At 36.8% G+C, this 12,604-nt stretch overlaps 1 long non-coding RNA gene across 1 annotated transcript; it reads left to right on the top strand.

Annotated features, from left to right (window-relative positions):
• The first annotated feature begins 2,956 nt into the window (after positions 1 to 2,956).
• LOC123384220 lies at positions 2,957 to 11,642 on the top strand. The gene is made up of 3 exons (XR_006594950.1): positions 2,957 to 3,088; positions 10,293 to 10,410; positions 11,212 to 11,642. It is a non-coding gene; the product is annotated as an uncharacterized LOC123384220 (long non-coding RNA).
• The last annotated feature ends 962 nt before the right edge of the window (positions 11,643 to 12,604 follow it).

Here is a 12,604-nt window from a genome sequence, read left to right as displayed (position 1 = left end):
TCTTCCATACTTGTGCCTGAGATTCTCTGCCTTATAGTTCATCTCATTATCTTTTCACTCACCTAGAAGGACCCAGATTGATGTGTGAATTTTTGCACCTCCCCACCACACATTAGAAGACATAGGAATGACACAGAGAAGTTAACTTCTTCCCCTAAGGTCACAAGGCTGGACAGTGACAGTGCTGGGCAATGGACCAGGGAATCCGATTCCAAGGCCCATGTTATTATACATGTATTACACATATTAACATATGCAGCCTTCTGCGTATGGAGAAAGCAGGCACATGTAAAAGCTTCTTATATATGTACATTAAAGCACAGCCTCAGAGAGATGACTTCTTAAGCTATCTGTTAACCACTTGGGCATATTTGAACATCACAGCATTTATTCGTGGCAGGGGTCTATGGGAGCTTCTCTACTGCAATCCAGGAGAAGGAATTAAGTAGCTACTACAACAGGGGAGACACTTGGCCTCTGAGTTTGGACATCACTTGTTGAAGAAAATCAGCCGTATATTAAATTCTCAGGGAAAGAATAATAAGGAAGGAATTAAGCCTTCTAAAGAGTCCATGCACTTAAACTTATTCCAGAAGCATCAAGGAAACACAAGGTTGAATGTAACAAGCTGCAATGCTTACCATCCTCTCTTTTATATAAATTAGGGAATTAGGATAAGATACTGACATTAGGGATGGTGTTCTCAGAATGAAACATGGATTAGGTATGAAAACAGAAGGTAATTTGGAGCGCATGGCAAACCAATATCCAGTTCCACAGTGAAGCAGTCTTTATAAACAGGAAATCATCTAAAATACCAAATCCCTCCTGACTCCATAGGAGGGCACAAAGGGTCTAAGAAGATAGAGGAAGAGGGATTTGGAGGTTTTACATAAACACTTGAGGCAATGGGATGCAGGAGAAAGCATTCTAAAGGAAATTTGCTGCTGAATCTGTAGGTATGAAAATAGCCATTTTGAAGCAGAGCTTGTCCAAGCCTGTGTCAATCAATTTTTTCCTGGCCATCTGCCTAGGGACTGTGTGCCAGGTTCATGGATTGTTTAAGACAGTCCTAACCTTTAAGTCATGAGTCAAAGGAAGCAGGAAAACCTCTGTAAACAATCTCAGAAAATGAAAATACAAGATATTGTAACTAAATGTAGATTTTGTCAAAGAGGAAAGTGTCCCACATCCACCCTTGACTTAAAGTAATAATTGTTGAAGAAAAATGGAGTTGTAGCCTCAGGTTGAGATGCCTGATAGCCAAATGTGTGGGCACAAGAGCCTGTGTGTTTGATTCACAGTTTTTCTGTGATCCAGACCATTTCCCTGCTATTAATCTGAAGTTAACATACAACTCACAACCTCTGCTGCAGGCATAACTTACCTGTTTGTTGTTAGTTCTTTTTCTCTAAGAAATCAAAGCAAGTCCAGAGGTTTCCTCACTTCAGTGCTTCAGGCGTTCCTGGAGCTCTCACCAGGTATTTGTGCTAAACTCCATCCCCACTAAATATGACTCTCCCTTTCCCTTCGATCATCCCACCCCTTAGTTTCTGGTCAGATGTTTTCTAAACTGCCCAATCTGAGTCACTTTTAGCACTCAACAAAGAAAGGGAATATAGTTTGTAAATTGTGGCCACTGATTCCTCTTTTTGTTCACTATCATTGCAGTCCGCCCATGATTGGATGGATGTGATGGAGGTTAAAGGCAAAGGTCAGAATTCTTGCCCAACCAAGTTGCTTTAGTAAGGTTTTCTCAGAAGGAGGCTGATTCAGTTGCGGGGGGGGGGGGGGGGGGGCGGGGAATGTGCTTTTTTTTTTTTTTTTTTTTTTTAACAAGGACTTCCCTGAACTGGGAAGTTTCTCAGCATTCAGCTCCATTCAGTCCAGCAATTATTGAGATTAGTAAACTTATATCATATGTCAAATACCATGATAGCCACTTAAAGACTAAAAACATAAAAATAGCATACTGACTCTTCAAGTTATGATCTTCTAGTAGGGGAATGAGTGATGCAAATAATTATAAGATAAGGCATAATCCAATAAGTTCTGTAATATAGGAGAGATGTGGAGGCACTGAGGGAAACAGGCTTCTTTATACTGAGAAAATCTGGCAAAGATTTTAACAAAGATAGAAGAAAGGGAAGATTGGGTAGGGTAAGCAGAGAAAGAATGGGAGGTAAAGAACATTCCAAAAAGAGTGGAAATTATAAATACAAATACTGAAGTTTGTTCATGTGTGTTTGAGAAACAGAAAATGGTCCAAGTGATTGACTTATGAAGGAAAATACAGAGAAATGACTGGGGGCCACCTGATGCGTTTACCCTTGTCCTATGGCCTTGAGCACCCCGGTTTGGAATTAAGTTTCTCAACTGGTCCAGTTTGTGTTTTAGTCTAGCTTCTGTGAGTTGTGCACCTGTCTAATGAAGTGGCCCTGGCTAAGTGATTCCTGGAGTCTTTTCTCACCTAAGGCTTATTGGATTATGCAAGTGTCATGGTGGATGGAGAACACTACAAGTTGTTTTCTTTGGGATCAATACTTTTCTTGATGATCTTTTTGTTCAGAGTTGTTGACTGAGAAAGAAGTCTTAAGGTAGATCTATAGTCTGAGCTTAAGTTTTCATTTATGTGTGAACAATTATTTTGAGCAGTCACTTATCCAATACATATTTAACTGCTTCTACATACCAGGATGTGTTCTAGGCAACAGTAGTAGAATCAGAGAGACAAATCTCCTGCCCTCTGAGGACTTGTATTGCATGCATTTGAAGAAAAAAATAGAATGATTATTGGGATTGCAGCATAATTTCACTAAAATGTTATTTTTATGTAACCTTGTCTATAAATTCTCATAAGTTTAGTATCTTGAATTATAAAATGTGTTTAATAAAACCTGATTAAAACATGAGGTTTTACTGAGTTTTATATTCACCATAGATGCAAAATATTTTGCATGCTATGGAGTGTTTTACAAGACTAAGTTATAATTAATAACAAGGTTACTCTAATTTTTCTGTTTTTCAGGACTTCTTACCCTGGCACACTATGGAAATACGATGCAAAGTATATATTAAATTCAGAAAGGTAATTATTTTTAATAAAGGGAAAAATGAAGAACTGTGAGGTAGAATCTCATGCAGGTGTCTAACATAGCATAGTGGGTTCTGAATTATTAATGTGATGAGAATCCAACTGTTATCTCACATGGTTCAGTCTGCGCTTTAAGGCAATAGCAGAAAGGATAAGAGATTGAGAAAAAATAAGGAGGATAAATTTAGTATACTTGAAAGAGATTTAAGAAAAAATAAGAAGGATAAATTTAGTATACTTGGAGCCTAATTAAGTATGATGACTTGAGGGAGAAAAAAACTTAGGGTGGTTATGAGCCACTATGCTAATGGTAGCATCATTGATCAGTGTAGAGAATACAGGAAGAAAAGCAAACTTAGGGTTCAACAATATAATTTCAGCTCAAGCCACTTTGAGTGTTAAATGCCATATTAATATCTATTGTTACATAACATGATCCAAAATTTTAGCAACAACAAACAACAAATATTTGTTAATTCACACATTTTGTGAGGTTCAGGAATCTGGAAATGGCTTAGGAGAGTGATTCTGGCTCAGTCTGTCAGGAGTTTGCAGTAAAGCTGTGGGGCAGGTCTGTGCTCGAGTTCCAAGCTCCTTCATGAGGCTATTAACAGATAGCTTCAGTTCTCATCATGAAGACCTCTCTATAAGACTGCTCCTAACATGCTTTTCTTCAGGGAAAATGATCAGAGGAAGAGGAAGAGGAGAGATAACTCAAGAGAGAAACTACAAGATTTTTAAAAATTTTTTAAATGTTTGTTTATTTTTGAGAGAGAGAGTGAGACAAAGCGTGAGCAGGGGAGGTCCAGAGAGAGGGAGACACATAATTAGCAGCAGGCTGAAGGCTCTAAGCTGTGAGCACAGAGCCTGACGTGGGCCTTGAACCTACGAACTGTGAGATCATGACCTGAGCTGAAGTTGGATGCCCAACAGATGGAGCCACCCAGGTGTCCCAGAACCCACAAGAGTTTTTATAATCTTACTCTCAGAAATGACATGCCATCACTTCTGCTATAAGCTATTGATCACAGAGACCAATCCTGAATATAGTGTTGAAGGGAACCACACAAGAATGAATAGATCAGGAAATAAGCATCATTTTAGACGCTGCCTACTGTAATTCAGTTAGGGATGTTCAGAAGACTGATAAATTAACAGATGAGATACTGTGAAGGGCAGGGAAGATCAGGGTTAGAGATGGAGATTTGAATATTTTTGGCATATGGGTGGCAATTAAAGCCCTGAGTTTAAATGAGATGGCCAAGTCAAAGATAGTAGACCAGTCACTCTCACAAGAGTGTATACAAGCCCCACTGTCCATTCCAAGTGGCCAGAAGAGTGGGGGCGATGGCAGAGTGCAATTTCTTCAAATCTTTATTATAGTTTTAAAAAGGCATTTCCAGAAATTCTGTCTGACCTTATCCCACCTACATAAGCTATCACCTTTGGGAATCTGTTATACTCACTTATTTGTCTACTTAACAAATATTTATGGAGAACCTAATACATATATTACATATTGGCAAAAAAGTTGGTGTATAATAGAGACTTGAAATTTGTCATTAAGGAAGAGAAGATCATAAATAATGTCTCTCAATTGAAGAGCATTTGGGTTCAAGTAGAGACAGAGCAGCTCCTGAAAGAGACTGAAAAGTTTATGAAAACAAGAAGACAAGTAGATTCCATAAGTCAAATAAGTAGAGAATTTTATGAAGAAAAAAATGGTAATGAAATTTAGGGTAAAACTTAACAAATAACAAATAAGTAAGAGACAAGGAAGGAATAACAAAGAATTAACAAAAAACAAGGAACTAATCAAAATGAAAAATATCTTAAATGCATATAATGGAGATCATAAAAGACAACTGTTTTTAACATTCTCTTTTAACATTCTTGATAGTTTGATCATTGCATACATGAAACTTGTCTATCTTCATTCATTGTCCAAATGACACATCATCTTAGACCAAACCAGGTAGAATCTTGAAGCAGAGAGAGTCAAGTTTTAGTGTCCACCATTTCCTGTTAGTAGTGAGCTTGCTCTTTTTTTTTTAATCTTATCCACTCTTTTAGAATAAAATTTTATTAAATTTGACCCCTAGGAAAATAGCCTGTATGCAGTGCCTCCTCTACTGTAGAATATTCTTCCAAGAAAGAACATTCTCTTAATTTAAACAGATACATTCAGTAACAATTTACTATTTATTTTCTTTTATATTTCACAAACCTTGAATGTTAAATGCCACTAATTTGTTTACTTAACAAAGTTCTTAACTTTTCCCCTTGACTCTCTCTGACTCCCAGACCAATGCTGATCATTCTTGGAACCAAAGCCAGAATAAGCCTAGTGAAAAGCAAAGTTAGATCATGGTTCTTCCTTTCAACAAACCTTACTCCTTTCTTAGGACTAACAGTCAATTTGAACTTTATCTCTTACTCTAGGATTTTGACTGTCTTTTTTTTCCTATAATTTTTTAATGTTTATTTTATTTTTGAGAGGGAGAGAGAGAGAGAGAGTGCAAGTGGGGAAGGGACAGAGAGAGAAGGAGACACAGAATCCAAAGCAGGCTCCAGGGTCTGAACTGTTAGCGCAGAGCCCGACGACGTGGGGCTTGAACTCAAGAACCCTAAGATCATGACCTGAGCAGAAGTCCGCTGCTCATCCAACTGAGCCACACAGGTGCCCATGACTGTCTTTATAGTAACAGCATGTTTTAGCACGAGAGAAGAAAATCATCCTTCCTTGTGTATATAAGCAGCATGTTGACTTGTCCTTCAGAGAAGTGAACTGTATTTTACTACCAGCAGCTATAGAGACTGATGACTTCCTATTTATACAAATAAGCTATATCATATACATTAAACACAAGATATTGACCTCCATTTATCAATGTATTTTTAATGTTAAAAATATAGAGCTATGATCATTTTACTTCTTAATTCCTTTTACCATTCATAGTTTCTTCCTGTCATCCGTCATATTTATTCACATTAATAACACTTTGGTTTAATTAAAGCAGCCTACAATACTTTAAATAAGAACCTATTTTCAAAAGCACTTACTAGTATTTTTTGGGGGGGAATAGAAGCTATTAATGTGCTAGAGGTAATAGGAAATATGGTGGCTAATACACAATATATAACCTTTAGTCTACATCTATTCCAATTAAAAAAAATAATTATTATATTGCATCATCCCACTAAGAATAGTGGTAATATTTTCCAGTGTCTTGATGTCAAGTAACAACTTATATACACATATTTTTATAAATAGATTTTGTAAAGCTATTCTGGTGCTCAAGTTGGACTAAAAGACCCTCCTCGGAAGTGAAAACTGCAATTTCACCATAATGAATTCACTAACACTGTTATGTGAATTTGTTCATCACATATTTCCCAGCATGACATCTGAGTAGGTTTGACTAGAAGGAAATTTACTTCAGACTTATGAGTTACGGTTCAGAGGCAAACCCATGTAGGAATCCTGGGTCCCAGAAGACAGTCTAAGGCTACCAGGCTTCTGATTAATCTCAGCCTATGGGCCATATCTCCTACTCCATCCATCTCCCTCCTCAGCTATATTTCCTAATATATAAACTCGACCACTTCTCCATTGTGAAATCTATGCCAATACCTGTTCAGAAACTCCTCAACATGTCCATGAAAGTTTTGCTGCAGTTTCTAATCTCATTCACTCTATGCTCTAATCATACTGGACCTGTTCACTATTTTTGAAATATGCAGTTTGTGTTTCTAGGTTCTTCTTGATACATTTCCGTTTGCCTGAAATGCCTTCTTCCTATGCCTCAAAAACAAAACAAAACAAAGCAAAGCAAAACAAAACAAAACAAAAAAACCCTTAATCTTTTCTTTGCAGTTTTAAAAACAATGTTTATTAAGGTAAAATTCAGACCAAGCTACCTTAAATCATTTCCTGGAACAAGGTAAAGGCATAAATAAATAAAATGCAAAATAGTTGAAGAAAAAAAATAAATAAATCTTCCATTTTCACTACTTAGACATATACTGAAATGCTAACAATGGCTGTTGATTTCATCCTTTTTCTCCCTTCTGAGATTTGTTTTTTTACACAGTTATTATGGTATAATGTATATTTTATTTTTGTTTTCTTGTAACATTAGACTGGGTGTTTTTCTGTGTTATCACGAGGACTTCATAAACATCGTTTTATGATTTCATTTCCTTCATGGAGTGGCTAAGCCAGGTTTCAGCCATCTTCAAGCACTCAGTATACTCCCTATAAATTATCATCTTTCCATGAGGAGGCTTACTCATGCCCCCTTCACATCCTTTAAAGAGGGGGTAATGATGCTAGATTCTCTGTGCCCTACATTTCTTGCCTCTATCCCTTACTATGAGGCAGGGCAATAAGACTCTGGAAGGAGCCTTCCTCCAAACTTGGGAAAGAAAATATGGATTTTCTTAAGCTTTTGATTTTTTCTAGGTTAATTTGAAACTTACAAATAAATTATAAATATAGTTCAAAGAATTTCCATACACCATCTTCCAATTTGCTATATTTAGTAACTTCCATTACCAGAGAATATGTATTTACCTTATTAACCTCGGCAAAATATATTAACTAATACAATCATTTTTTCCCAGTAATGCTTTTTTTTTTTTTTTTTTTGCTGTTTCAGTCTGACTCAGGGTCTCATGTTCTCATGTGGATTTAATTGTCATGTACTGTCATTTCCCCTGATCTGTCAGAGTTCTTCAGCCTTGTCTTTCATGACATTTTTTCAAGCTTTCACTTTAAATTTTCCATGTCACTTTTGAAGGGTCAGTTAGTATGTAGAATGCTTTTCAGCTTGAGGTTGTCTATTGTGTCTCATTAGAATGAGACTGCATATTCATGGGAAGAATACAACAGTCAGTGTGTCCTCAGTGCATCATTGCACAGGGTACATGATGTTGATATGTTTTACTGGTGATGTTATCCTCAGGCACTTGACTGAGCTAATGTCTGACAGGTGTCTGCATTGTAAATTTCCTTTTTTTTTTTTTAGATTTACATCCAAATTAGTTAGCATATAGTGCAACAATGATTTCAGTAGATTCCTTAGTTCCCCTTACCCATTTAGCCCAGTTTATACCTTTGCAATCACTAAATATTGGAGGAAACATGCTTTGAGATTTTGCAAATCTTATGTTTCTGCTTAAATTTTCACTTACTCATTTCAGCATTCACCAAGGAATCTTGCCCAGGAAATCAGTAAATGATGACTTATTGTTTTGCTTATTATTTATATACTTATTAATTTGGATTATTTTGCAAGGGAGACTTGTCACAACTTGGCATCCCCTCATTTGCTTAATATTTTCTTTGTATAAGTACAAACTCATGGATATTTGTTATTATTATTATTATTATTTTAGTATTTCCTTACATGCTGGCATTGTAAGATGCCCCAGACTTCGCTTTATTTTCCTTGCAGAGCCCTGCAATCAGCCTGTTCACTATGGAGCTATGTTGTGTAAGGAGTGTATTTGCCACTTGTACTAAAGAATGGTATTAGAAAAAAGATGTGCAGGTGTGCTCATTGCTGTATTAATGCTTCTGTATTAGGAGACACACACACACACACACACAATCACACATACACACACAAATAATGCCTATACAAATCTGCATTTGGTTCTATATCTGAGTGTGTATGAGTGATTTTAATGAGCCTGTTGATAACTTTTGACTGTTGTCTAACATCACAGGCATTATTCTGGCTTCCAGCCTTTCCTTAATTATAACTTGTTTCTCCAGCATTAAAAAACCATATCTCATTCTTTATAAATTTATTTTATTTTATTTTATTTTATTTTAATTTTAATCTATCTACCTACCCTTAGAATGCATATAAAGTAGTTTCAGAATTCATAACTATACACCTATGAGAAACAAATGTACCAATGAGGATACACTGTTGGTGATCAGTTCTTTTTTGCCTTTAGCCTTACATTATCCTTCCTTAATCACATTTCTAACTTAAATGGCACATTCTCTGTGAGGGCTTCTCCCAGGCCCATGACCATTAAAAAGCACCACCAATGACTCTTCTGCTTCTGCTCTCAGGGAGATTAGAGCACAATTTCCTAAGTATCCTGCTCACCCTAAGAATGTTGACATGAAGGAAACAGTCTCTGCTCTCAAGAAGCTTACTGCCTCAAAGCTGCTTAGTACTTGTCTGTTTGCTCACAGTACTGGATATTGTGGCTACAACATGCTGTCTGGCATGAGAATGATTTTAGCAAATGTTCTTTCACTAAGTGAATGAATGAATGAATGGATATTCTGTGTAAACAGGAAAGAAAAGTCTGGAAGGACTTATGGGGGCTAAAAACAAGGAGCTGTTTGATGGTTAACCAGGTTAGCACTGGCTTTAGAGTAGCACATGCCCAGAATTAAATCCTATCTCTGCCTTTTACTCCCAGCTATCTACACTTAGGATGCATGAGAGTATTAGAAATAATTGCAGGCAGAAGGTAATTGAGAAGACCATGTACATGCAAGCAAATTACACAGTGGTTTTTGGAAAACCAAGAAAATGTTGGTGCTAGCAAAATATCTAGTCAGTATATGGCAGGTGAAGTTGTTGCCATCATTCAGAGATGGAAACACAATGTTAAAAAAAATTCTGAGATACAACATACGGATATTTATTTTAGTTCATTTGAATCTATTAGATTTGAGTATTGAATTTGAGATTTTTTTTTCTGTATGAGAATAAATAGACTCTTCTTTAAATCTGCTCTACCACACCAACAAACCTGTAACCTCAGAGTCATTTTAGACTTGCTGGCTATGACTGATGTGAAAATTACATTTGTGAAGTGGCAAGCAGGGCCACTTTGAAAGCACAAATTAGTGTGTTCCCTTTCAATTTAAATTCCTTTCACTCTCACTATACTTGGGCACAAACTTGCAGTCCCTTCTCTGAGTGGATAAGAGAGCTGCTGGTTCAACGGCAGGTATTTTCAAATTTTAATTACTCATTGAGTAGACATCAATAAAATGTTTCTTAAGGTGTTCTTGTGACCAGTAAGAGGGCTGAAATCACCAGATCCATTTTGAAAATACCATATGCTCCCTTATATTTATAGCATTTTGTGAGAATGCATTTTGTTGAGTAAACATCCAAAGGCTGTGGGTCATTTTCTCAATATAGATCTATTTCCACAGCTCTGTTTTCTCCATCAATCCTCATCATGGTGTCATAAACCTTGAAGTGATAAACACACTCCAGAAAGACCAGAGGACATGGCTTCTTCAGCAGTGTCTATTCCAAAGCATAAATGTGGTAAGGACATATTGGAAGCATATGAATCTTCTAATGCCCTACAAAACCAATCACTCTTCTCACCATGAAGCAAGGGTCAGCCTTGTATCTATTTTATCTAAAGATAACTTTAAGGATTTATAATGAGGTTATAATTTATAATCTCTGATTTTTATCTTTGCATACTACTCTGAACAATTCAAGAATGAATTGCAGAGAGTGTATGTGCAAAGGTGTGGACAAGTTTAAGAGGACCTGTTGGGATAGTGCAGACTCATGGTTAGCAGCAGCAAAGCTGTTATCAAGCTTGTGCCCAGAAGGTTGAGGGCAGTGGTTCTCAAAGCATGAACCTTGGAACAGCAGAATTAGCATCACCTGGGAACTTCATAGACATGCAAAATTTCAGGCTCCACCCCTGAATCAGAAACTCTGAGGTTGGAGTCCAGCAACCTGTGTTTTAACAGGTGATTCTGATGCATGCCAATATTTGAAAAATAGTGGACTAGAGTAAACAGAGGTACCTGGTGCTCAGAAATGGAGAGAATCATGTCAAAAAACATGCCTTGAGAGGCATAGTGACTTTTAACTGAGAAATTTAACTCAGAGTAAGCTGAACAGAAGTACAGGTTTGCCAGGGCCAGCTGAGGCTTATACAAACTCTTGTACAAGTATAATCTTTGGTAGTGTCTCTTTCACTCTCAAATATGTCCCAATTTGGAAGAAAAATTATGTGGTCTTCCCAACCTAAGTTATGTTGCAACAAGAACCAGGGGAAAAATATCTAAACTTTCTGCATTCTCTCTCTCTCTCATGTTTTGGCAGGATCTTCAGTACCCAAACCCTTTTGAAGTCCCAGTGGCAAATGAACTGTGTAGATATAATTCATGCAGGTCAACTAGAATGGACAAAAAGCAAAGTAGCAAAGGATAGAAAATGGAATTGGAATGGCAAGTAGAAGCTATTTATCACATTTGGTGCTTGTTTTCTTTATTGATTTCAGAGAAAACTAAAGAGATGATATAGTCATTTTATTTTTTTACTTAACTTCTTTCTTTATTCTTTCAGTGAGCCCTCAATAGATGCCACTCCTTTTCCCCAGCAAATTATACACTTCTATAGTTTCTACTGAATTTCTTTTGTCCTTCCACTAATGAAATTGAGAAGCCAAGACAGGAGCTAAATAATAGAATGTTCCCCCAAGTGCACTTCTTTTACATTAAATTTGTCCCGCTTTAACTCTGATATCCTCAAAATCCAGCTGTTAAATTCCTTTCTTATTGTTTAATGAAAGAAGGTATAAGATTGTAACCTCCTTACTATAGATGCCCACGTCTTGTCGTGGACTTGAGTTAGGAGCTGCAATGTTTTGATTTGGTTAAGTTCTTTTAGGTAATTTAGATAACATTTATTCATTCAAATGTAGATTTAATATTAGCTATGGCTTCCTCCTCCCTCTTAAATATGAGAGTGAACTTGGTTAAAATTCCATTTTCTAACCCTATAACAATCCAAAAGTTTGTCCATTGTTTCTATCCATTCCCCAGATTGGCTTTCTTCTCTTTATCTTATCCATCTTTCTTCTGTGTTGTCTCAGTTCAACCGACAATAACCTTAGGTGCAGAATTCTGTTTTCATGCTGTTATTATTGATTTTTATTTTTAAATTGTTTTTAATGTTTATTGCTTTATTTTGAGACAGAAAGAGAGCACATGGGGGAGGGGGAGTGGGGGAGAGAGAGAATTCAAAGCAGGCTCTGTGCTGTCGGCACTGAGCACCATGCGGGGTTCCATCTCACAGATCATGAGATCATGACCTGAACCAAAATCAAGAGTTGGAAGCTCAACTGACTGAGCCACCCAGGTGCCCCTACTTTTGATTTTTTGAAGACTCTTACTTAATATTGAGAGGTGAGGGCATCACATATCCCTCCCCCACAATGTATGTAGCCTAATCACAGTACATTCTGTTTTATTCTATAGTGCACAGCACTGTCTAAATTGGTATTGTTCACTCAATTATTTTGTAATATTTACATCACTATGTTATAAGCTATGAGGACATTCTTGTTCTGTTTTGTTTGTTGCTATTGTCCTGTACCTAGCACATGGTAAATGTGCAACAAATGGTAGCTGCATGAGTAGCCAGCTGAGTAAGTGGATAGATGAGTAATTGAATGACAGCACATGCATTTCACCTCTTTACTTTTCCCCACTAA

Source organism: Felis catus, chromosome A3 (genome assembly GCF_018350175.1).
Source record: "Felis catus isolate Fca126 chromosome A3, F.catus_Fca126_mat1.0, whole genome shotgun sequence".
NCBI classification, from domain to species: Eukaryota; Metazoa; Chordata; class Mammalia; order Carnivora; family Felidae; genus Felis; species Felis catus.
The sequence above is the reverse complement of the archived record's forward strand: the minus strand, read 5'-3'. Positions and strand labels throughout refer to the sequence as shown.